Source organism: Rhipicephalus microplus, chromosome X (assembly GCF_043290135.1).
Source record: "Rhipicephalus microplus isolate Deutch F79 chromosome X, USDA_Rmic, whole genome shotgun sequence".
NCBI lineage: Eukaryota > Metazoa > Arthropoda > Arachnida > Ixodida > Ixodidae > Rhipicephalus > Rhipicephalus microplus.
In genome coordinates this window covers 48081202-48105193 of record NC_134710.1, presented here as the reverse complement: position 1 = coordinate 48105193, position 23992 = coordinate 48081202, and the positions used below count along the sequence as shown (strand labels likewise).

Here is a 23992-nt window from a genome sequence, read left to right as displayed (position 1 = left end):
TATTTCATTGAACGAGGGTCTCGTACTGGCAGACTTGGTGTGTTTAGGTTGTATAAGAGGGACAATTAATCAGCTGCCCACTCATAATAAGCTCACGTGCTACGTGACGCCAAACATGCGCATAAGAGTGTTTTCACACTCGTTGTTTGGCTTATAGATGGCGCTGACTGTCGCTCCTACTTCTAAAATTCACAGATAAACCCAAAAAAAAGTGGATGGAGGGAGTGCCGCTGTAATAGCTCAGTGGTTAGAGCATCGAACGCGTAATTCGAAGGTCGTAGGTTCGATTCCTGCTTACAGTTGGTAATTTTTTCATCCACTTTTCTTTCTTCTTATTTACATTCCATTAATGTTAATAACTTCCCCTGTACATTCCTTGGCATTACTGTCTGTTATATCTCGTTATTATTGTGTTAAAAACACGGAAAACGAGCCCTTGGGTATACACTTCTTTCCCTTATTTCATTGAACGAGGGTCTCGTACTGGCAGACTTGGTGTGTTTAGGTTGTATAAGAGGGACAATTAATCAGCTGCCCACTCATAATAAGCTCACGTGCTACGTGACGCCAAACATGCGCATAAGAGTGTTTTCACACTCGTTGTTTGGCTTATAGATGGCGCTGACTGTCGCTCCTACTTCTAAAATTCACAGATAAACCCAAAAAAAAGTGGATGGAGGGAGTGCCGCTGTAATAGCTCAGTGGTTAGAGCATCGAACGCGTAATTCGAAGGTCGTAGGTTCGATTCCTGCTTACAGTTGGTAATTTTTTCATCCACTTTTCTTTCTTCTTATTTACATTCCATTAATGTTAATAACTTCCCCTGTACATTCCTTGGCATTACTGTCTGTTATATCTCATTATTATTGTGTTAAAAACACGGAAAACGAGCCCTTGGGTATACACTTCTTTCCCTTATTTCATTGAACGAGGGTCTCGTACTGGCAGACTTGGTGTGTTTAGGTTGTATAAGAGGGACAATTAATCAGCTGCCCACTCATAATAAGCTCACGTGCTACGTGACGCCAAACATGCGCATAAGAGTGTTTTCACACTCGTTGTTTGGCTTATAGATGGCGCTGACTGTCGCTCCTACTTCTAAAATTCACAGATAAACCCAAAAAAAAGTGGATGGAGGGAGTGCCGCTGTAATAGCTCAGTGGTTAGAGCATCGAACGCGTAATTCGAAGGTCGTAGGTTCGATTCCTGCTTACAGTTGGTAATTTTTTCATCCACTTTTCTTTCTTCTTATTTACATTCCATTAATGTTAATAACTTCCCCTGTACATTCCTTGGCATTACTGTCTGTTATATCTCATTATTATTGTGTTAAAAACACGGAAAACGAGCCCTTGGGTATACACTTCTTTCCCTTATTTCATTGAACGAGGGTCTCGTACTGGCAGACTTGGTGTGTTTAGGTTGTATAAGAGGGACAATTAATCAGCTGCCCACTCATAATAAGCTCACGTGCTACGTGACGCCAAACATGCGCATAAGAGTGTTTTCACACTCGTTGTTTGGCTTATAGATGGCGCTGACTGTCGCTCCTACTTCTAAAATTCACAGATAAACCCAAAAAAAAGTGGATGGAGGGAGTGCCGCTGTAATAGCTCAGTGGTTAGAGCATCGAACGCGTAATTCGAAGGTCGTAGGTTCGATTCCTGCTTACAGTTGGTAATTTTTTCATCCACTTTTCTTTCTTCTTATTTACATTCCATTAATGTTAATAACTTCCCCTGTACATTCCTTGGCATTACTGTCTGTTATATCTCATTATTATTGTGTTAAAAACACGGAAAACGAGCCCTTGGGTATACACTTCTTTCCCTTATTTCATTGAACGAGGGTCTCGTACTGGCAGACTTGGTGTGTTTAGGTTGTATAAGAGGGACAATTAATCAGCTGCCCACTCATAATAAGCTCACGTGCTACGTGACGCCAAACATGCGCATAAGAGTGTTTTCACACTCGTTGTTTGGCTTATAGATGGCGCTGACTGTCGCTCCTACTTCTAAAATTCACAGATAAACCCAAAAAAAAGTGGATGGAGGGAGTGCCGCTGTAATAGCTCAGTGGTTAGAGCATCGAACGCGTAATTCGAAGGTCGTAGGTTCGATTCCTGCTTACAGTTGGTAATTTTTTCATCCACTTTTCTTTCTTCTTATTTACATTCCATTAATGTTAATAACTTCCCCTGTACATTCCTTGGCATTACTGTCTGTTATATCTCATTATTATTGTGTTAAAAACACGGAAAACGAGCCCTTGGGTATACACTTCTTTCCCTTATTTCATTGAACGAGGGTCTCGTACTGGCAGACTTGGTGTGTTTAGGTTGTATAAGAGGGACAATTAATCAGCTGCCCACTCATAATAAGCTCACGTGCTACGTGACGCCAAACATGCGCATAAGAGTGTTTTCACACTCGTTGTTTGGCTTATAGATGGCGCTGACTGTCGCTCCTACTTCTAAAATTCACAGATAAACCCAAAAAAAAGTGGATGGAGGGAGTGCCGCTGTAATAGCTCAGTGGTTAGAGCATCGAACGCGTAATTCGAAGGTCGTAGGTTCGATTCCTGCTTACAGTTGGTAATTTTTTCATCCACTTTTCTTTCTTCTTATTTACATTCCATTAATGTTAATAACTTCCCCTGTACATTCCTTGGCATTACTGTCTGTTATATCTCATTATTATTGTGTTAAAAACACGGAAAACGAGCCCTTGGGTATACACTTCTTTCCCTTATTTCATTGAACGAGGGTCTCGTACTGGCAGACTTGGTGTGTTTAGGTTGTATAAGAGGGACAATTAATCAGCTGCCCACTCATAATAAGCTCACGTGCTACGTGACGCCAAACATGCGCATAAGAGTGTTTTCACACTCGTTGTTTGGCTTATAGATGGCGCTGACTGTCGCTCCTACTTCTAAAATTCACAGATAAACCCAAAAAAAAGTGGATGGAGGGAGTGCCGCTGTAATAGCTCAGTGGTTAGAGCATCGAACGCGTAATTCGAAGGTCGTAGGTTCGATTCCTGCTTACAGTTGGTAATTTTTTCATCCACTTTTCTTTCTTCTTATTTACATTCCATTATAGTTAATAACTTCCCCTGTACATTCCTTGGCATTACTGTCTGTTATATCTCATTATTATTGTGTTAAAAACACGGAAAACGAGCCCTTGGGTATACACTTCTTTCCCTTATTTCATTGAACGAGGGTCTCGTACTGGCAGACTTGGTGTGTTTAGGTTGTATAAGAGGGACAATTAATCAGCTGCCCACTCATAATAAGCTCACGTGCTACGTGACGCCAAACATGCGCATAAGAGTGTTTTCACACTCGTTGTTTGGCTTATAGATGGCGCTGACTGTCGCTCCTACTTCTAAAATTCACAGATAAACCCAAAAAAAAGTGGATGGAGGGAGTGCCGCTGTAATAGCTCAGTGGTTAGAGCATCGAACGCGTAATTCGAAGGTCGTAGGTTCGATTCCTGCTTACAGTTGGTAATTTTTTCATCCACTTTTCTTTCTTCTTATTTACATTCCATTAATGTTAATAACTTCCCCTGTACATTCCTTGGCATTACTGTCTGTTATATCTCATTATTATTGTGTTAAAAACACGGAAAACGAGCCCTTGGGTATACACTTCTTTCCCTTATTTCATTGAACGAGGGTCTCGTACTGGCAGACTTGGTGTGTTTAGGTTGTATAAGAGGGACAATTAATCAGCTGCCCACTCATAATAAGCTCACGTGCTACGTGACGCCAAACATGCGCATAAGAGTGTTTTCACACTCGTTGTTTGGCTTATAGATGGCGCTGACTGTCGCTCCTACTTCTAAAATTCACAGATAAACCCAAAAAAAAGTGGATGGAGGGAGTGCCGCTGTAATAGCTCAGTGGTTAGAGCATCGAACGCGTAATTCGAAGGTCGTAGGTTCGATTCCTGCTTACAGTTGGTAATTTTTTCATCCACTTTTCTTTCTTCTTATTTACATTCCATTAATGTTAATAACTTCCCCTGTACATTCCTTGGCATTACTGTCTGTTATATCTCATTATTATTGTGTTAAAAACACGGAAAACGAGCCCTTGGGTATACACTTCTTTCCCTTATTTCATTGAACGAGGGTCTCGTACTGGCAGACTTGGTGTGTTTAGGTTGTATAAGAGGGACAATTAATCAGCTGCCCACTCATAATAAGCTCACGTGCTACGTGACGCCAAACATGCGCATAAGAGTGTTTTCACACTCGTTGTTTGGCTTATAGATGGCGCTGACTGTCGCTCCTACTTCTAAAATTCACAGATAAACCCAAAAAAAAGTGGATGGAGGGAGTGCCGCTGTAATAGCTCAGTGGTTAGAGCATCGAACGCGTAATTCGAAGGTCGTAGGTTCGATTCCTGCTTACAGTTGGTAATTTTTTCATCCACTTTTCTTTCTTCTTATTTACATTCCATTAATGTTAATAACTTCCCCTGTACATTCCTTGGCATTACTGTCTGTTATATCTCATTATTATTGTGTTAAAAACACGGAAAACGAGCCCTTGGGTATACACTTCTTTCCCTTATTTCATTGAACGAGGGTCTCGTACTGGCAGACTTGGTGTGTTTAGGTTGTATAAGAGGGACAATTAATCAGCTGCCCACTCATAATAAGCTCACGTGCTACGTGACGCCAAACATGCGCATAAGAGTGTTTTCACACTCGTTGTTTGGCTTATAGATGGCGCTGACTGTCGCTCCTACTTCTAAAATTCACAGATAAACCCAAAAAAAAGTGGATGGAGGGAGTGCCGCTGTAATAGCTCAGTGGTTAGAGCATCGAATGCGTAATTCGAAGGTCGTAGGTTCGATTCCTGCTTACAGTTGGTAATTTTTTCATCCACTTTTCTTTCTTCTTATTTACATTCCATTAATGTTAATAACTTCCCCTGTACATTCCTTGGCATTACTGTCTGTTATATCTCATTATTATTGTGTTAAAAACACGGAAAACGAGCCCTTGGGTATACACTTCTTTCCCTTATTTCATTGAACGAGGGTCTCGTACTGGCAGACTTGGTGTGTTTAGGTTGTATAAGAGGGACAATTAATCAGCTGCCCACTCATAATAAGCTCACGTGCTACGTGACGCCAAACATGCGCATAAGAGTGTTTTCACACTCGTTGTTTGGCTTATAGATGGCGCTGACTGTCGCTCCTACTTCTAAAATTCACAGATAAACCCAAAAAAAAGTGGATGGAGGGAGTGCCGCTGTAATAGCTCAGTGGTTAGAGCATCGAACGCGTAATTCGAAGGTCGTAGGTTCGATTCCTGCTTACAGTTGGTAATTTTTTCATCCACTTTTCTTTCTTCTTATTTACATTCCATTAATGTTAATAACTTCCCCTGTACATTCCTTGGCATTACTGTCTGTTATATCTCATTATTATTGTGTTAAAAACACGGAAAACGAGCCCTTGGGTATACACTTCTTTCCCTTATTTCATTGAACGAGGGTCTCGTACTGGCAGACTTGGTGTGTTTAGGTTGTATAAGAGGGACAATTAATCAGCTGCCCACTCATAATAAGCTCACGTGCTACGTGACGCCAAACATGCGCATAAGAGTGTTTTCACACTCGTTGTTTGGCTTATAGATGGCGCTGACTGTCGCTCCTACTTCTAAAATTCACAGATAAACCCAAAAAAAAGTGGATGGAGGGAGTGCCGCTGTAATAGCTCAGTGGTTAGAGCATCGAACGCGTAATTCGAAGGTCGTAGGTTCGATTCCTGCTTACAGTTGGTAATTTTTTCATCCACTTTTCTTTCTTCTTATTTACATTCCATTAATGTTAATAACTTCCCCTGTACATTCCTTGGCATTACTGTCTGTTATATCTCATTATTATTGTGTTAAAAACACGGAAAACGAGCCCTTGGGTATACACTTCTTTCCCTTATTTCATTGAACGAGGGTCTCGTACTGGCAGACTTGGTGTGTTTAGGTTGTATAAGAGGGACAATTAATCAGCTGCCCACTCATAATAAGCTCACGTGCTACGTGACGCCAAACATGCGCATAAGAGTGTTTTCACACTCGTTGTTTGGCTTATAGATGGCGCTGACTGTCGCTCCTACTTCTAAAATTCACAGATAAACCCAAAAAAAAAGTGGATGGAGGGAGTGCCGCTGTAATAGCTCAGTGGTTAGAGCATCGAACGCGTAATTCGAAGGTCGTAGGTTCGATTCCTGCTTACAGTTGGTAATTTTTTCATCCACTTTTCTTTCTTCTTATTTACATTCCATTAATGTTAATAACTTCCCCTGTACATTCCTTGGCATTACTGTCTGTTATATCTCATTATTATTGTGTTAAAAACACGGAAAACGAGCCCTTGGGTATACACTTCTTTCCCTTATTTCATTGAACGAGGGTCTCGTACTGGCAGACTTGGTGTGTTTAGGTTGTATAAGAGGGACAATTAATCAGCTGCCCACTCATAATAAGCTCACGTGCTACGTGACGCCAAACATGCGCATAAGAGTGTTTTCACACTCGTTGTTTGGCTTATAGATGGCGCTGACTGTCGCTCCTACTTCTAAAATTCACAGATAAACCCAAAAAAAAGTGGATGGAGGGAGTGCCGCTGTAATAGCTCAGTGGTTAGAGCATCGAACGCGTAATTCGAAGGTCGTAGGTTCGATTCCTGCTTACAGTTGGTAATTTTTTCATCCACTTTTCTTTCTTCTTATTTACATTCCATTAATGTTAATAACTTCCCCTGTACATTCCTTGGCATTACTGTCTGTTATATCTCATTATTATTGTGTTAAAAACACGGAAAACGAGCCCTTGGGTATACACTTCTTTCCCTTATATATATATATATATATATATATATATATATATATATATATATATATATATATATATATATATATATATATAGTATGCGTGTGTGTGTGTCTTAAAATGGGTAGAGTGTAAATTAACTCCATGTAGCTTTACATGCACATTCTGCCGAACCTTTCATTAATTTTTCAGGTTGTTAAGGTGCTTATATTCGAACATATTTTTTTTTTGTTTTTTGTCTCTATCTCCTCTCCTACGCGCCTCATCTTCCATTTTTGTTTCCTACGTTAAATACTGCGCTAAATAAACAGTAGAGTGACTTGTTGAGTTAGTTGGTTTATTTTTACGGTAGGCGCGAAATAAACACGAAAGACGGACAAGCGCTTGTCTGTGTCTCGTGTTTATTTCTCGCCGAATGCTACCGTAAGCTAGCGAGAAAACCGTGCTACTGTACTATAGATGAAAAAGAGTTTGATCGCAGTTTTCAAATTTATTTAAGGGTTAATGCCGGTTGTTGGCAGATTTCACCATTAAACCCGTCGTTATAAACGCTTGCGATTTTTCGTTGCAAGTAAGCTTTGAACTAATAACAACGATTGGCGATTATGACATCGTGGTCTCTCCAATCTTGCTTTTTCTATGTTCCGTTCTCCGTGAAAACGTTGGTAGGTATGCTGGTTTTCTCGCTTCATGTCTCTGGGGCTTGCTGCCCACGTGTTCGAGTTTATTCGGTCATTAGCTGCGAAATCTCATTCGCATAATAACGTCGGCGCTTTTTGCAAGCGACCTTGTTTCCGCCTGTGCTGCCGAGCTTCCTCCGTCGCGTAGTATTTGCTTCGTTAGGAAGCGCTCGCTGGCCGGTACCGGCAGTGGGTTCTGAAATATCGGCCTGGCCGAAGAAACAATAAGAAAGTGCGCCTTTGTCGGGCGCTTCTGCTCAATTAAGGTATGGAAATCAAGGCTTTGTCCAGAAATTTCCTTAGCGCCGCTCATTGGTGGCCAGTTTCTTTGAACTTCACTTTGGGGCAATCACCATATTCTCGCCCGTCGGCGCGTTTGTCTCTCGGCGGCCCGAAAAAGGAACTCCCTCCGGTGGCTGCCCCGGAATTCTTTCGTTTTCGATGTTCGCCAAGGACGCCGGAACGGCGTGCGCAGCCAGCCTGAAAAGAGAATTTGCGTATGCAAAAGCTCGCCACGAGGTCTCAGCGCACGAGGAAAACGAATTTCTTTATGGCACCAAATCCGCTCAGAGCTGTGGAACATCGCGGTGAAGTGGACAGGCCGTCGGGACAGACTACGCAGTGTACACATACCGGAGCACATTAGAAAATTACGTCTGCCTATATCAGTGTACTCGAATCAGAGGGAAAAAAGTATAAGAAGTACGCACTAATTTTTTGTGAGTGCGAGGTCGTGGTAGGGGACAAGTGAACCTTCCGATGTGACGGCGTTATCTATTTTGTGTGTGGGTGTGCACGCGCGTGTGCGTGTGCGTGCGTGTGTGTGTTTGTGTTTTGTCGGTTTTTACATTCATTGATTTATTTCGGTATTGTGGTTTATTCCTCACTGAGTAACATATGCAAATGAAGTTGCCGAGGAATTCAGAGTCTCTACGAGTATACTGGCAGGAAGAGAGAAATCGACAACCACTTAATGAATGTTAGAGATAATAAGCCTCGCCCGTGGTCATACGCATCGCTGAAAAAATACTGGGTATGGTGTTAACAGATAGCTATGGCTTTATTTACTTCTTTTCCTTTCTTTTTTGTGTTTCAGTATTTGATGCAGCGAAAGTGGCGATGCATGTTCTACATACACAGTTTGTTCTCGGAACAACTCGATCTCTAGCTGTCACAGGGAAAGTTCATGACCTGCGGTGCCATGCCAGATGATAACGTTTTCTGGTGCTGGTCGCGAGCGTATGGGTTCAATACCTGTCCGGTGCGACAGCACTCACATGGGCGCCTTTGATGTATTGGTGTAGATCGATTTATACGAGGGCGTTATGAAGTCAAAAACATCCCTCTGAAACCCTTCGGTATTACATGCCTGAAAATCTGCGTGGTTATAGTTGCAACACGCAAATGCAAACTCTCTATATAATTTCTTTCTTTGTTTGTTTCTTCCTTCCTTCCTTTCTTTCTTTTTTCTTTTTTCTTCCTTTCTCTCTTTCTTTTTTTCCTTCTTCTTTTCTTTCTTCATATCTTTTTTTTCTTTCTTTAGATTTGGGTGCACATTAAAGAACCCCAGGTGGTCGAAGTTTTCGGAGCCCTCCACTACGGCGTCTGTCATAATCGTAGGGCGGTTTTGAGACGTTAAACCCCCAAGAATCATTATACTGTTTACTTAATTTTTTCCTGTCTGTATTTTGTTATTGTAAGGAAGGATATTCGCTTACGTTGCTTATAGTTCACACGGAAGGAAGTGGCCTCTGTGTAGGATCATTGATTTTCTGACAGAAGATGTAATAGAGAAAGTGCATAGATTCACAATTTTTTGTGTGCATTATAATAAACAAGGGCTGATACGACGCTTAACCAACTTTTTCAGGAATTATCTGGATAAGGCGGTCATGTTAAAAACTTCCGTGCATTGCCAATGATAATATAACAATTTTTTCCCCGATATGATGTTTCCGTGGACGACTATGTGCAACATGCCTCACGACGTTTATTTCAAATGATTTCAATAGTATCAACACGGTCGTCCATTCTCTATTTTGTTATACGTGTTAATTTTTTTCTCTCTCTCATTTAATATGTTCGCGCACGTGAGTATGGCGCTGAGACAGACGCTTCTTCTCTGTCGCGTTAATTACGCGTAAAACCACTTCAAAATGCGGCAAAAAAGTGGCAAGAGAGAAAAAAATTAAACAATTCCAAGCACTTAAAAAGATACAAATGTCACTAGACAGGCACATGCCGTCTCAATGCTCTCCGTGCCAGATAAATAGGTGACGCGGTGGAAGAAGAGCCTCCGCGCTATCTCGATGCCTCGTTCCCTCCCGACCGAATATATACGGCCGCCCGTAAAGTGGCGCGCGCGTTTTTCACTGTTTGTCAAAGCGACGATATGTCTCAGCCGCGCTCGCAGCTTATTTCGCCGGCTCTGCTGCGTGTCGGCGCGGCGCTGAACGTCTGTTTCGTCTTCGGCCGCCGACTTTTCGAGTACGTCTTCGTTTTTTCCTTCTTTTTTTCTGCGAGAACTTCAATCGAGCGTCCAACTTATTGCCTCTCGGGGGAATGTTTTTCAGAGTGGAACGTCGATTCCCGTTTGGCCACCACGGCGAGTTTCTTCCCGCGTATCCGACTTTTGTCGGCCCGCGCCGCGTCCAGGGAGCTGCCCCCGTTCGTTTGTGTGTCTGCATTGGACCTTCTTATCACCCACGCCCAGGGAAATCTTCCGAGGCTAAAAGTTTATTTTCTTTCTTTCTCTCTTTCTTTCCTACACCATCATATCGTTTATATATCATTACTAAAAAAGGGATAATCCGGAACGTTATTTTCAAAATTTTCCGGTGAGATATGGAGAGGGACAGATGGGCGGTGACCCGCATACGCCACACCGTAATGTAACACTTCATTTAATAATCATGGCAGCCCCAAGTTTTACTCATGCACGTTTTAACTAGCGGCGTCCGAAATTGAAGCAAGCAACGTAATGCGTTGTGTAGGAATGTGTTGTGTAGCTAATGAATAGGAAGAAAAATCATCATGTGTATCTTTTTTTCTCTCACATGGGCTCTGCCACATATACCAGAATGGCTTGACTCTTTTCTATCAGATGAAGCCCCCGTTATATTCCATTTGCCTGAGAGTCATAAAGATCATTTTGCTCTTGAATATTGTGCGCCTTTGCGGCATTCTGCGCTGACGACAGGCTTCCTTTCGGATACTTTTAGTCAGTCGGTTGGTGGGTAAAAAAACTTTATTGATAGATCCTCGGAATTTTAAACCGCCAGGATATCGAAGAGGGACACCCTAACAGCCAGTGCCGTAGGCGACGCCCGAGTCGAGGCGGGAACGTGGAGGTGTTCCGGCAGTTCTTGGGCCCTCTTTGAATTGGTGGTGGAACTTGGAACTGCGGTGGGCCTTTTCCCAGTCGGACACTGGTGAGAGGTCCCTGAAGTCACGCGAGACGTTGCCAGAGCATGCGCGAGAGTTAACAATAAAGTTATATGCCATCAGGGCACTAGAAGCTCTGAAAGTTGATTTTTTCTTCGTCTCGCATCTCACTTGCACTGTGTCACACGGACATAGTGGGAGGACATTGAGCGTTCGAAGAGTTCTTCTCGGTCTTTTACGCTTTACCACGCTACGTGTACATGTCAGCTCATGAGTGTCAGCCTGAACTCCACACCAGGACAGGCTCGATCTGGTCGCGAGGGCGCACGTGGTTCATGGGGTCTTGGACTAAGGACTCCACGCACCCCCACGACCGGTCAAACGACCCTGTGCTTTGTCTTTTTCTTTATTTATAAATTTTGGCATGAACTCACACTTCTTCGTGATGGTGGGCTCATTCAGCGCTAACAGCTAGCAGCGAACCAATGCAGGGATACTAGGGTACGAGGGCGCTAAAAACATGAGCGGGTTATAGTGGAAGGAAGCACTCTAAGATTCGGGCTCGCAAAATGCATTACAACCGTTGAGCAAGTGCTCCTGCTTTTTTCCACCGTGATTATTGACAGCGAACTTAGGCAGACAACCCATACGCCTGCTGTTGATATGAAAGCGTCGTGGATAAGAGAGAATGACAACGAGTCCCTTCGTTTATTCGTCTCGTCCACCTACCGACCTCACGTATAAGACTCGCTTTCACTCGAACGGGCTGAGCAACAATGTGAAATATATAAACTTGAGCGGTTCGCGAGCCCTTTGATCGGTGGCGAGTGGGCGCCGTATTTCCTGGTCGTCTTCGATTTTGTCGATTGGCTGCACTCGAGACTTGAATCCCATCAATCTGAATGGAATGGGTAGCACGGCGCGTGAAGGAGAACGAGAAAACGTTAGCGCACCTTTTATGATGGCATGATCTCGAAGCCGGCAACCACAAGAGTGCACGTGCACTATATTTTCTTCCATCGTGCGGCAGTACCCATGTTCTGTTCAAGAAACGTCAAATACGTTTATGAAGCATGGTCGCAAGACTACTATGGAAGACAGCGCGGCTGAGACGTTGCCACAAATTTTTTAGATGCGAAGCTCCTGATGCCATGGGTCGTGCGTCCACGATGTATGTATGTATGTATGTATGTATGTATGCATGCATGCATGTATGTATGTATGTATGTATGTATGTATGTATGTATGTATGTATGTATGTATGTAGTAGTAGTAGTAGTAGTAGTTATAGTAGTAATAGTAGGTAGCCACCTCCACGGCCGGACCATAGACGAGCGGCACGCGCACATTCTTTGAAATTGAGGAAGAAACCCACGCACGTCCACACATTCACTCGCACAAATGCTCGCACACATGCTCTGGGAGAGTAGAAACACTCCTCCCGACTCTACCTCAAACAAGTGGGAGAGGTCCTTCAGGAGCTCACTTCTCGCCGACCAGCAATGGACCTCCCCCCCCCCCCCCCCCTCCGCCGGGCTACGCTATCCGGCGCAGCGTACAGTGGTAAAGTGTACCTGCTTGCAAAGAAGTGAGCTGAGATGACGCAGTGGTGGGAACAGCCGCAGAGGATGAGGGGTATTGTTCTTATCCGCGTATAGTGAAGCATAGAATCTTCAGGTGCAGTCGGAAGAAAGAGAGAGGCAATAACGGGGAAGTTGATCAAAAGTCATCGCAATTGTTATTCTACACTTGGGAGGTAAAAGGCGGGATGAAGAGCGAAAGTGGCCCCGCCGCGGTGGTCTAGTGGCTAAGGTACTCGGCTGCTGACCCGCAGGTCGCGGGTTCGATTCCCGGCTGCGGCGGCTGCATTTCCGATGGAGGCGGAAATGTTGTAGGCCCGTGTACTCAGATTTGGGTGCACGTTAAAGAACCCCAGGTGGTCAAAATTTCCGGAGTCCTCCACTACGGCGTCTCTCATAATCAAATAGTGGTTTTGGGACGTGAAACCCCACAAATCAATCAATCAATCAGAGCGAAAGTGCATAGCAATGTATAACATCTTGCGTGTGCGCACAGCCTTTGAATTCGTTCCCTGAACATTCAAGGACAGTCAAAAAGGCGAGTGATTTTTCAAATGCACAGCAGGGTTCTCGCGGCTTTCAGTGCATACCACAGTACATTCCATGGTGTCAGTCTTTTTTTTTTTTCCTTAGTATTCTTCCCGTCGTTCAATCGGCTTAAAGCTGTATGCAAAATATGTGTGTTTAACATTAAAAAGAAGGAAACTTTGAAATAAATTTTTGAAGCGAGCCTAATTCTAGGTGCCTGGTAATGGTACTCGCAACACGGCGTTCGTGGTCTTCGTAGTACTCCTTGGTTTTCGTCGGTTCTTAATGTTTTGTCACACTGCCGAAGCGTATCTCAAAGGTCACGAAGAAGGAAGCGCGTGGTTGAGCCCTGCTCCGCTTGGCGCCGCAACAATTTCAGCTGCTCTGGAGTAATTTACTAAGGTAACCACGGATCGTCTGAGCACGCACCTCCAGACCGGCCGTGAACTGGCAGAGCAGCTGCAAACCTGCCTCCAAGCAAAGCGCGTCGAGGAAGGCTCTCCGACACGCTGTGCTCGGAGGCAGGTTTGCAGCTGCTCTGCCAATTGTCACGTGGTCACAGAAGACGGTAGCGAGCTTTAGGCAGAACGCAGCCTACATGCCGTGACGTAGCTACAAGCGCCTCGGTATGTCGATGACGCTCACTTCTATTTCAAAACGTGGAATCAGTCCCTATGTTACCGTTAGGTATAGTGCGAGAAGCATGCTACACAGAAACTTTCAGCTGTCCACGAGAAAAGCGTTTGCTTTTTCAATGAACTAATGCAATTAAACTTATCAATTATTAGGACAGATAATTGCCCCCTACCTGAAGAAAACTTGTGCTCTGATATCAGATGTATTTAATATAACTATTAATTTGAACAATAACCATGTGCTCAGATTTGGGCGCACGTTAAAGAACACCAAGTGGTGCCCTCCACTACGGTGTCTTTCATAATCATATTGCAGTTTTGGGATATTCAACCCTACATATAAATCCATCAATAAATCATAACTATAAGTTTCGTAGCCGTGTTTTTTTTAACACACACATTTATGAATATTCGAGAAACCGGAAGCATGTGCTTTGCAGGAAGTGCTTGAAAGAGAAACAAGAGTGTCACTGGTTGCTCGTGCCACTAATAAGGATCCATTTAATTAATGCAGCTCCCTTCAAGAACTTTTTGTCAATTGTACGGAAATTGATTGAAACGAGAAATTCCTGCAAAGAGAAAATAATATTTACTCGACGATGAAGAGCATCAAGCTGTTCTTTCTCGGCACGGAAAAAGAAAGACGAACGTGCTTAGGCCCGGCTCGATAAATTCCAATTCATTGAAGACACACTCAGCTTACACCGTCTGATTGTACAGTGAACGTTAGCGTAGCAAGCCTTTTCTCCGTTCTTTTTTTTTTAATTTGTATGAGCATATGCTATATACTAACTAACTACTAAAGCCGGCACGAACGTCAATAAAGGGTAGTTGAACTCTCGTCTACCGAAAAAAAAAATGTCTGGCTTCGCGCTTGATATCGAGCACTTATGTTATTGACGCTGAGTCAATTAATCGATGAATCAATCAATCTACTAATAGATCCACTGTATTGAACACGTCTGCTAACAAGCTAGATCTGTTCGTTCGCCGCCTCTACTATGTATTCTCCTTGTTTGCGTTTCGCGAGTGAGTTTTTTTTTTTTTTTTTTTCGCACCGACCCGGAAACGGGTGCGCAGTCGTGCTATCGGTGGCCATCTTCTTCAGCTCGGCCGCAGCAAGCGCATACTGGAGAATGCCTCTCGTTTGTCGCCCACGGCCGACTGCAGCGTCCATTGGCACGTTGCACAAACCATCACGCACTCGGGGCACGACGGCAGTCCGGTCCACCGCTGCTGTCCTGACGTCCCTCCCCTTGACCGTTGCCTGTCACGTCGCGCGGGGCCTGATTGGATTAAGGCTCGACTCGGCTGGCCTGTGACGCCGAGATGAACTCGATCTGCCCTGACAGCTCCGGTCTGTTCGGCCCTGAATATCTCCAACTCGGCGTGTTCCGCCACGACGATCGGAGGTTTTCTCGTCGCCGGGGAGAAATTTCTCTCTGATCCGCTTCCTACTCCGCTTGAATTGGCGAGCCCCCAGTGCAGTTCTCCTTAGGGCCTCGTCTTTACGCTCTGGGGGAGATCGAGTTCTTTAGGCTGACACCTGTAGACGCTCCCAGTTTGTCGCTCTCCCTCTACACTCGCCGGCTTAGGAAGTTTGACAGGCTCAGTCGAGATGAAGGCCTGCGTGCCTGCCAGTTTGAGAGTTCACAGCGACTGAAGGGGGCCCCCATGAAATCATCCAGTGTATACACGGTAAAGGGGGAAGCATTTCTGCGCAGTTCTGCGAACATTCGAATCTATCATATGTGGGCTCGAATAACGGCCATCGTTGTACTTGATCCCGCTGGCTCTACGCTGCTTTGTCTATGAGTACTTCATTGTCATCGTTTCATTATATACTAACGGTACTGAACGTTATGATTTAAAAACTTTCCCATATTTTTTTCTTTCCTGGGATTTTCCTTGAGTGGCTTGTCAGGCAACGTACTCAGTTACAATCAATGCAGACTTGAATATGGCTGATTGCTTCGCTTGTTTATCGACATGCTAGTATTTTTTTATAGTTCAGGTATATTCCGCCATTCGATTATACTTACAAGATACGTATGTTTAAATCGCTTTGTGCCTAGCCGTCCACTGAGAATGGTTCAAGTTGAAGACTTTTGAGGCGACAGGCTAAGCTGATGGGTAAATATGAGCCAAAGGTGACGTCTTAGAAGGGGCCATATCACCAAGTAGGTTTCAAAGTAGAACTCTTCAAGCCGTCGAACGGGTGCGACGCGGTTTTCTTACCGTAACATTTTGAAACTACAATGATTCGGTTTAAATTTAGGAAATCTGGCTAATGTTCGCGCTCATCCAATGAAAATTTCTTCTCCTAACAACGCATCTTTACTCCTAACCTGCTGTGAATATTCAGTGATATGTTGTACGAATCACATAATTCTATTTTTGTCGTTTTTCTTTTTATTTTATTATGTACCCTTCAAAACAAGTCGATCCTTGCTCATTGGATCAGCAGAATGCCGCCAGTTCTGGTGACGAAAAGCGAGACAGAACGGAAACGAACTAGAATCGCCATAATATCCCGACCGAGCATTCGACGTGCGCAATCGTGAGCCTATACTCCGGTCGATTCACTTCACGCTCATTGTCAGCAAGCTTATCTCTTACGTTGTGGTCTGTCTGCGCGAACGGGGGCTCACTCGCGTCGTCACCTTCGGCTGACGCACGGGAGAACAATGGGATGGTCGAGCTCATTATGCGGCAGCGCGCCACGCGGCCCAACCCGGGAGCGAAGCGCCTGCTCCTGACAGATGGTGCCCTAACAAGATGGACCCCGTCAGAATTGGATCTGGCTGCTGCCAACGCCTCGCTCCCGCCTTTCTCCAGGAGCCGCCGCTCGTTCGCTGTGTTTGATCAGTGAATCACCCGTCCTCGCTCTCTCGTGTATGCACCGCGTTCTCTCGCCTCGCCGCCTTCGAAGTTCCGAGGTTTTGCGCTAGTTTGTGGATTAGGCGTTCCGGGGACACGTAAATCCTGGCGGTGGTCGCCGCTCGCGCCCGAATCACGTCCTTGTGGTGCACGCCGTGCGCGCAGTTGCCCACGGGAGCGCCTGCATCTGAGAGCTGGCGGGCCCTCGGCTCGCACGCCTCATCCGCCGCGTCAAGGGCGTGCCATGGAGGAAGGAAAAATACCAAGGGCACGCCGCCTCCGCAGTTCTTCACCGTGTTCCTTTGCACCCTTATATTCAATGTTAGCAAGTCTCTCGCAAGTTCTACTATCCCGCCTCGTTATATCGTTCTTTAATTATCTGTCGGCCTGGTTATAATTTTGCCTGACACCGGATCAGCCTTTAAGAGGCCGTATGGCTCAACAAACCTGCCCCTCATAGAATATACGAAGGGACTGCTACTTCGAACTCATGCCTGTTTTAATTTCGTCAGAAATCGCAGCTTAAACATCAGTTCAGAATTCCCTGAAACAATGCTAACTGGTATTGTATGTATGTATGTATGTATGTATGTATGTATGTATGTATGTATGTATGTATGTATGTATGTATGTATGTATGTACGTATGTACTAATCAATGTTTGCTACCGTCCCCCCGACAGTAATGTTGATTTCTCAGAAAAGCTTAACAATATCCTGATGTGTGGCAGCTTGGGCTAGTTGGTATGGCATGACGATAGTTATAGCGCGATCCACGAAAGACACGAGCGTCTTTCGTGTCCTTCTTGTCTCTGTGTCGTCGTTTTGTTCTCGCGCTATAACTATCGTAATATCCTGATCTTTCTAACAGAAAAATTCCCAAACGCATGCATCCTGCTTTTTGGAGACTTCAACTACCCTCAAGTCGACTGAGTTAAATATTCTACCTCGGGTAGCAGTAATACAGGAGTTGAAGATTTCCTTGTAGTTTGCCTAGATTTTAACCTTCACAGATCATAAGGTAGCCCACACGTGTGACTCAGGATACTGCAAATATCCTTGACTTGATACTAACCACGCATTCAGACAGCATGTCCTCCATTAGCTACCTACGCGAAATAAGCGATCATAAAATAATTCATGCAGTTTTTTTTTCTTTTTCCGCTGTCAAACATTATAGCGACCGCAAAACAATCCGCTTATATGATAAAGGAGACTATGTTGCAATAAATAGCGAATTACAAGCATTCTACCAATCATTTGTATCGGGATTTGAAAATCTCTTGATGAAAGAAAACTTGTCACTCTTCCAGAACAAGCTGTCTAATCTTGCTACGCAATATATACCAACAGCCGTACTTCAGCCAAATCGCAACCAACCATGGTTCACTCACACGGTAAGAAAACTTGAAAACAAAAAGAAACGGTTGTTTCGCTCAGCTAAACTTCAACCAAACTCCAACTCCTGGGATAAGCATTACTACATGGTCGCTATTTAACAACACAAATATTCATTTTTGCATTCACATCTACCTCGCATGCTTAATAACAACCCCCGAAAATTCTGGCAGGTCATCAACTCCGATTCATCCTCTGGTATAGCAATCTCTTGAGACTGTGATGTTTTATCCGACATGTATTGTGCCGTTTAACTCCGGTTTTGCGTCTGTTTTCACAATCGAACCGCCCATGCCTCTCCCTGCAAATTCTGTTCCTGTATTGATTTCAATGCCTGATGTAATTTTTTCACCAGTCGGTATATCTGCATCGATTGACAAACACAAATTATCTTCATCAGCCGGTGTTGATGAAGTCAATTTGTAGTTATTGAAAAACAATAAGCGCATATCTTCCATGCACCTAACCCTGCTGCTCTAGCAATCATTATCATCAAGCGTCCTTCCAGATGAGTGGAAAAAGAGCAAGGTCGTTCCAGTCTACAAATCAGGTAACCATGAATCACCATTGAGCTATCGCCCCATATCGATCACTATTATACCTTGCAAATCATGAAACACGTCACATTTTCACAGGTTATAAATTTTTTTAACAGTAATGACTTTTTCATCTGTTACAGCATGGCTTCTGTAAGAATTTATCATTTGAAACCCAACTTGCCTCATTTCTGCACTGCCTTTATTCTAACCTTGATCACAACATTGTCACAGATCTTATTTTCCTTGACTTTTCGAAAGCATTTGATAAAGTACGTCACCAAAGATTAATATTAAAACTTTCTGACTTAAACTTGCTTCATAACGTCCTAAATTGAACAAAAGAATTTCTTTGTAACTGATCACAATCTGTCATTATTAAAAATACTGCTTCTGAATTTCTACCACTCACGTGAGGCGTCCCCCAGGGTTCCGTTTTAGGTCTCCTCTTATTCTTAATATACATAAACGATTTAATATCTCATGTATTATCTAACATCCGATTGTTTGCAGACAATTGTGTCTTTTATCGATCTATTATTAACAACAATGGCCACATCTCATTGTAGAAAGACATAAATAACATTAAAAACTCGTCTGATCAGTGGATGATGGTTTTGAATACAAATAAATGTAAATTCATGTCGATTTCTCGCAGACATAATCGTAATCACATTGCTTTCACAATTGACGACACCTCTATTGACCATGTCAACTCATACAAGTACCTAGGCATTACAATTACGCATGATCTCAACTGGTGCTTGCACGTCACAATAACATCACTTCATCTGTAAACAAAACTTTAGGATTTCTCAAACATAACCTCAGCATTGCTCCTCAAACCTTAAAACTACTCGCATATAAAACATTCATCAGGGCTAAGCTCGAATATGCATCACCCATACGGAATCCTCATCAGAACTACCTCAACGACGCCATAGAGTCCATGCAGAGTCGCGAAGTAAGGTATATTCATTCATCATTCCCATACGACATCAGTGTTTCATCTTTAAAAGCAGATTCTGGGTTGGAATCAATGGCTCATCGTCGTCGTATCGCGAGCTTACCATTATATCACAAGTTCTACTACAGTTCACTTCGCCACGCACCTTACATTGCCCCTCCTTCACGCATTTCACAGCGCATAGGCCATTCTGATAACGTTGCCCGCCCATGTGCGCGCGCTGTCGCTTGCTCGTCATCACTTTTTCATCGCACCCAAATACTGGAACGGCCTTCATCACCACATCGCTTCCATCGCCGGCTCAACTGCCTTCATGGACGCATTAACAAGATTTTTTCGATTGTGAACTGTCTCTGTAATTTTTTTACTGTTTATATTGTATACCCCACCCCTTATGTAACACCCCTGCGGAGTCTTTAAGGTGAAATAAATAAAATGAATGAAAAGAAATGAATGTATGTATGTGCGCATCCAGTTCCTGTCGCCACATGAAAAGGCACCACTCAATATCACGCACTCGTGGTGCTACAAAAGAGAATCTAGCAACGTCCGCTTTCCTCGGGCCAATGTACCTGCTTGCAAAGAAGTGAGTTGAGATGACGCAGTGGTAGGAAGAGCCGCAGAGAATGTGGGTATCGTTATCATCCGCGTGTGGTATAGGCTGCGCTGTTATTTAGTACGATCGGCTGCCGTGAGGCACCTGTAGCTATTGCGAGAGTATAAGCACGCGAACCCGCACGAGGAAGCGGTGGCCACGGGAAGAAGGCGCTGCAGCATGATCTGATCCCCACTGCCTGGCGCGGTCCATCCGATCAATAATACAGGCGGTCCCTTCGCGCCTGTAATGAACAGGATCCGAAATTGATGACGATGGCAGCCCGGTTAATGCGCCTTGCGCCCGAATGGATCGGCAGACAATGTGCGGCGGCCACCTTGTGTCTTTACGTGCCGCCCGAGGCGCCGCGGCTCAGGTGATACACCCCGCCTGATTCATGGGGGCAATTCCGGGCCGCGCATTGAAATATGAAACGCGTGCGCTCTCATCGATTCACTTTTGTCTCTTTTCTTTTCTGCGGTTGTGGCTTCGCTCAGAAGATCGCCACAGTGGCTCTTGTGATCTCCCCCACGGCACGCGCCCATATAGTGGTAGCTTCTGGTTGGCCGTGCATTCGCCGGCTACCTTTCTCTGTACAGGTCCATAGGAAACTGAAGAAAATGAGTCGCGTAGCGTGTATTCACTGCGTGTCGGACGACCTCGTCAAATTTGCAAGGAATGAGAAGATGATATCGCTGGCAAGTCACTTCTCACATTTGTTTCAGGTAGTTTGGTTTCCTGAGGTTTAAACTGCCAATTTCTAAGCAAGGCTGACTAAGTGGAAGGTATCCGAGTGTTCTGGATGCCTTCCGAAGAAGAGAAAAGGTCAAATTTAGAGCCGCACGGCAAAGTTACCAGTCTGACCACTCAACTCCTTCCTGTCCTCACAAGCACTTTCTCAAGCGCGTTCGCGATCCCTTTATAGTTTAGTGATGTCTTGTATATTCATGAATGACAGTAGTAAGGCAGTAATGGTCGGTAGTAGTATGCCATGCTGGATAGTGCGTATTATTAGAGAAATTTTGTGTTACAACCACATCTCTTTCTTTTTTCTCCCTCTCTCTGTGGACGCGTCTATAGGTGCGTTCTTGCCGGTGCGTCCGCATTCGTGTGCATGCAAAATTGAAAGTGCTCGCGTGGTTACATTTTCCCATCGACCTCTAGGCGACCAAATTTAATACGGATATCTCCTACTCCCTTGCCCCCTCCCATAAAAGTAGGCCTAGCTGCAACACTTTTTAAGCATAGTCAGAAAACGCAGCTGATCGGTAGTCAGGGCTCCCAAGAACACGTGAGTCAAACAGCATGGCACGCCACCTATAGAGCCTCCAATGCATGCCCCATCTTTCTACAGATGATGCCATACGCTCATGTCCACGGAGATTGCCCTGATCGCTACCTATTTACTGTGATCGCCGTGAAATGCCACCATGTATCCGCGCGCTCGCGATCACACTGAAAGTAAGCTGCATGTTCGATCGAAGAGAGAGAGAGAAAAAAATAAACGTTTATTTAGAAACAGTGTTCTGAGCGAGGCACGAGTTCCTAGACTAGGGAACCGTGGGAGGGTGCGCTAGTCTAGGAACTCTCTGGCTTCGACTGTCCTCTTGGCCCTGGCGACTAGTTGTCGCTGGTATTCCAGGTCCTCGAAGACGAGCTTGGCCTCCCACGTTTCGATTAGGTGGTCGTCGTTTTTTCTTGGGGCTTGGTTCCGCTCTAGTTGCACGTCGTTGTTTACATGGCACTGGCATTCCAGGAGCGAGTGTGCCAGGGTGTCCGGTACGCTGCAGAACGGGCACATGTAGCCATATGTCGTTGGGTAGAGGTGGTGCATTAATATGCTATGTATGTAAGTGTTACTATGCAGGCGTTTGAAAATCACGCTCCCTTCTAAGGTTAGTCTTGGATGGGGTGGAGGGTACACCCGTCGCTCTAGTTTGTAGTGTTGAAGTAGCGACGAGTAGGTGTTTTCTACTACCTCCATCTCTGTAGTCACGGATCGGGTATCCTTTGGTCTCAGGGCAGCCGGGCTGACGTGCTCGCGGGCAGCGGCGTGGGCCGCTTTGTTTCCCTGTAGACCCTCGTGTCCAGGAACCCAGATTAAGCAGGTATATGGAAGTGGAGAGCTTCGCCGTTGCAGGATGTTAATTGCATTGGCTGAGACGCGGCCCTTCGCATAATTCCGGCAAGGGGCTTGCGAGTCAGTGAAGATCACCGCGGCGTCTTTACATGTGGTGGTGGCGAGAGCGATTGCCGCTTCTTCCGCTGCGTCTGAGTTGCGTGCCTTGATTGTGGCCGACGCTAACTCTCGGTCTTGAGAGTCTACGACGCTGATGGCATAGGCGTTTCTACGGGGGTACTTGGCCGTGTCGGTAAAGCGGGCGTTTGGGTTTTGCCTGAACTTTCGTTGAAAAGCTTCTGCTCTAGCCTTTCGTCTGCCTTTTTGGAATGCGGTTGCATGTTGCGTGGAATAGGCGCGATGGACAAGGACTCTCGAACGTCCACCAGGATGCGCTTTTTCCGGTCTGCATTCACAATTTATGATTCGCTGTAGTTGACATACCGGAGTACCGACCTCCCAGTGGGCGTGAGCTTGAGCCGTTCCAGCTGGCTGTTCTTGTGAGCCTCCGCGAGCTCTTTCCACGTGTTGTGGACACCCATATTAAGAAGTTGTGAAGTGGAAGCCATGGATGGTAGTTCCAAGGCGGCTTTGGTTGCCTTTCTTGTCTTGTCATAATATTAAGTTTTTCTATTTCCGCAGTTTTTATACTGAGGTATGGCGTGCCATACGTGATGTGGCTAGTGAGCAGAGCTTGCATTATTCTTAGGGTGTCGTGTTCTTTAAGCCCATTGCGTTGGTTTGCGATCCTCTTGATGGGGTGCGTGAGCTGCGAGAAAAAAATAGAGGTAATGAGGCGCACTGACGAAGAGACGCTTCTTGTTTTCCCCTTGCCTTCCCCCTTTCCAGTCGATTTCAGCGCGTTCCTTCACGAAATCAGAGAGAAAACGCTCGAAGCGTGCGACAACATGGCGGACAAAAGTGGAAATTTTAAGGGCTTGTTTTTGGGGCGAAGTTCCTTAAGGTCGAGACTTGTTTGTTGGTGGCGTTGGCCTGCGCCGTAGACGTGGTGATGATGACGCTGTTGACGGTGAAGAGGATGACGACGTTGATCGCGGACGACTGGCTTTTACAGTATATGACGTCTCGATATGCTCTACAGTGCATTTCGTATGACTGGAAACAACCACCAGGGGAACGTGCACAGACCTCGTCTTTGCCAACTTTAGGCTAGATTTGATACCACAAAGTGGTAATAATGAAGGCAAAACGAAATTCACAACTCAACACAGCATACCATTTAAGACCAATACACATTGCATATAACTGTACACCACTTCGTCACTCATTTACATGCGCGAGTGTTGGACATCACGGGTGATACATGGCAACACCGAACGATCCCACTGCTTCGCCCACTCATCATCATTCACTTTGTAGATATGGCGTGTTGTTGTTTTTGTTGTTGTTTTGTTTCAAAAATTAATAATGAGAACTAATGGACAATATTGTTTGAAGTTGAAGCTTGAAGTTGGCTTGAATTATTTTCCGCGCAGACTACACGAACAATTCCACTTGAGATTGAGTTGCGAAGGTGAAAAATAAAAGCTATACACACATGCATGTCAATTACAACGGTAAATAAAATATGACTCCGTACGTGCTCGATAGACTCTAAGCATATTTGTGGCATGTGATTCGTGACTGGTCATGCTTTATAATGAGGCTATTTCATTTTAACTCGGAAAAAGTGTTGCAAGGCTCCTTTGTGTTCTACCCCAACTTCAAAGCTACACAAAGTCTGTACAATTAACGTAACATATATTTGTACAATGCGTAGTGCCCTTGTTACGAGTTTCTAAATTTATGCATTAAAACAGGTCAGTTTAAAGCAGTGGCACA

At 44.7% G+C, this 23992-nt stretch overlaps 1 protein-coding gene and 14 non-coding genes across 15 annotated transcripts in view; all 15 read left to right on the top strand.

Annotated features, from left to right (window-relative positions):
• The window catches only part of LOC119176016 (kelch-like protein 20), a 204858-nt gene that overhangs the window by 100839 nt on the left and 80027 nt on the right, over positions 1-23992 (top strand). The gene's annotated exons all lie outside the window — the stretch shown is intronic.
• On the top strand, positions 230-302 carry TRNAT-CGU (transfer RNA threonine (anticodon CGU)). Its single transcript has one exon. It is a non-coding gene; the product is annotated as a tRNA-Thr (tRNA).
• Positions 688-760, top strand: TRNAT-CGU (transfer RNA threonine (anticodon CGU)). The gene has a single exon. It is a non-coding gene; the product is annotated as a tRNA-Thr (tRNA).
• Positions 1146-1218, top strand: TRNAT-CGU (transfer RNA threonine (anticodon CGU)). The gene has a single exon. It is a non-coding gene; the product is annotated as a tRNA-Thr (tRNA).
• Positions 1604-1676, top strand: TRNAT-CGU (transfer RNA threonine (anticodon CGU)). The gene has a single exon. It is a non-coding gene; the product is annotated as a tRNA-Thr (tRNA).
• On the top strand, positions 2062-2134 carry TRNAT-CGU (transfer RNA threonine (anticodon CGU)). The gene has a single exon. It is a non-coding gene; the product is annotated as a tRNA-Thr (tRNA).
• On the top strand, positions 2520-2592 carry TRNAT-CGU (transfer RNA threonine (anticodon CGU)). The gene has a single exon. It is a non-coding gene; the product is annotated as a tRNA-Thr (tRNA).
• Positions 2978-3050, top strand: TRNAT-CGU (transfer RNA threonine (anticodon CGU)). The gene has a single exon. It is a non-coding gene; the product is annotated as a tRNA-Thr (tRNA).
• On the top strand, positions 3436-3508 carry TRNAT-CGU (transfer RNA threonine (anticodon CGU)). The gene has a single exon. It is a non-coding gene; the product is annotated as a tRNA-Thr (tRNA).
• TRNAT-CGU (transfer RNA threonine (anticodon CGU)) lies at positions 3894-3966 on the top strand. Its single transcript has one exon. It is a non-coding gene; the product is annotated as a tRNA-Thr (tRNA).
• TRNAT-CGU (transfer RNA threonine (anticodon CGU)) lies at positions 4352-4424 on the top strand. The gene has a single exon. It is a non-coding gene; the product is annotated as a tRNA-Thr (tRNA).
• On the top strand, positions 5268-5340 carry TRNAT-CGU (transfer RNA threonine (anticodon CGU)). Its single transcript has one exon. It is a non-coding gene; the product is annotated as a tRNA-Thr (tRNA).
• Positions 5726-5798, top strand: TRNAT-CGU (transfer RNA threonine (anticodon CGU)). Its single transcript has one exon. It is a non-coding gene; the product is annotated as a tRNA-Thr (tRNA).
• TRNAT-CGU (transfer RNA threonine (anticodon CGU)) lies at positions 6185-6257 on the top strand. Its single transcript has one exon. It is a non-coding gene; the product is annotated as a tRNA-Thr (tRNA).
• TRNAT-CGU (transfer RNA threonine (anticodon CGU)) lies at positions 6643-6715 on the top strand. Its single transcript has one exon. It is a non-coding gene; the product is annotated as a tRNA-Thr (tRNA).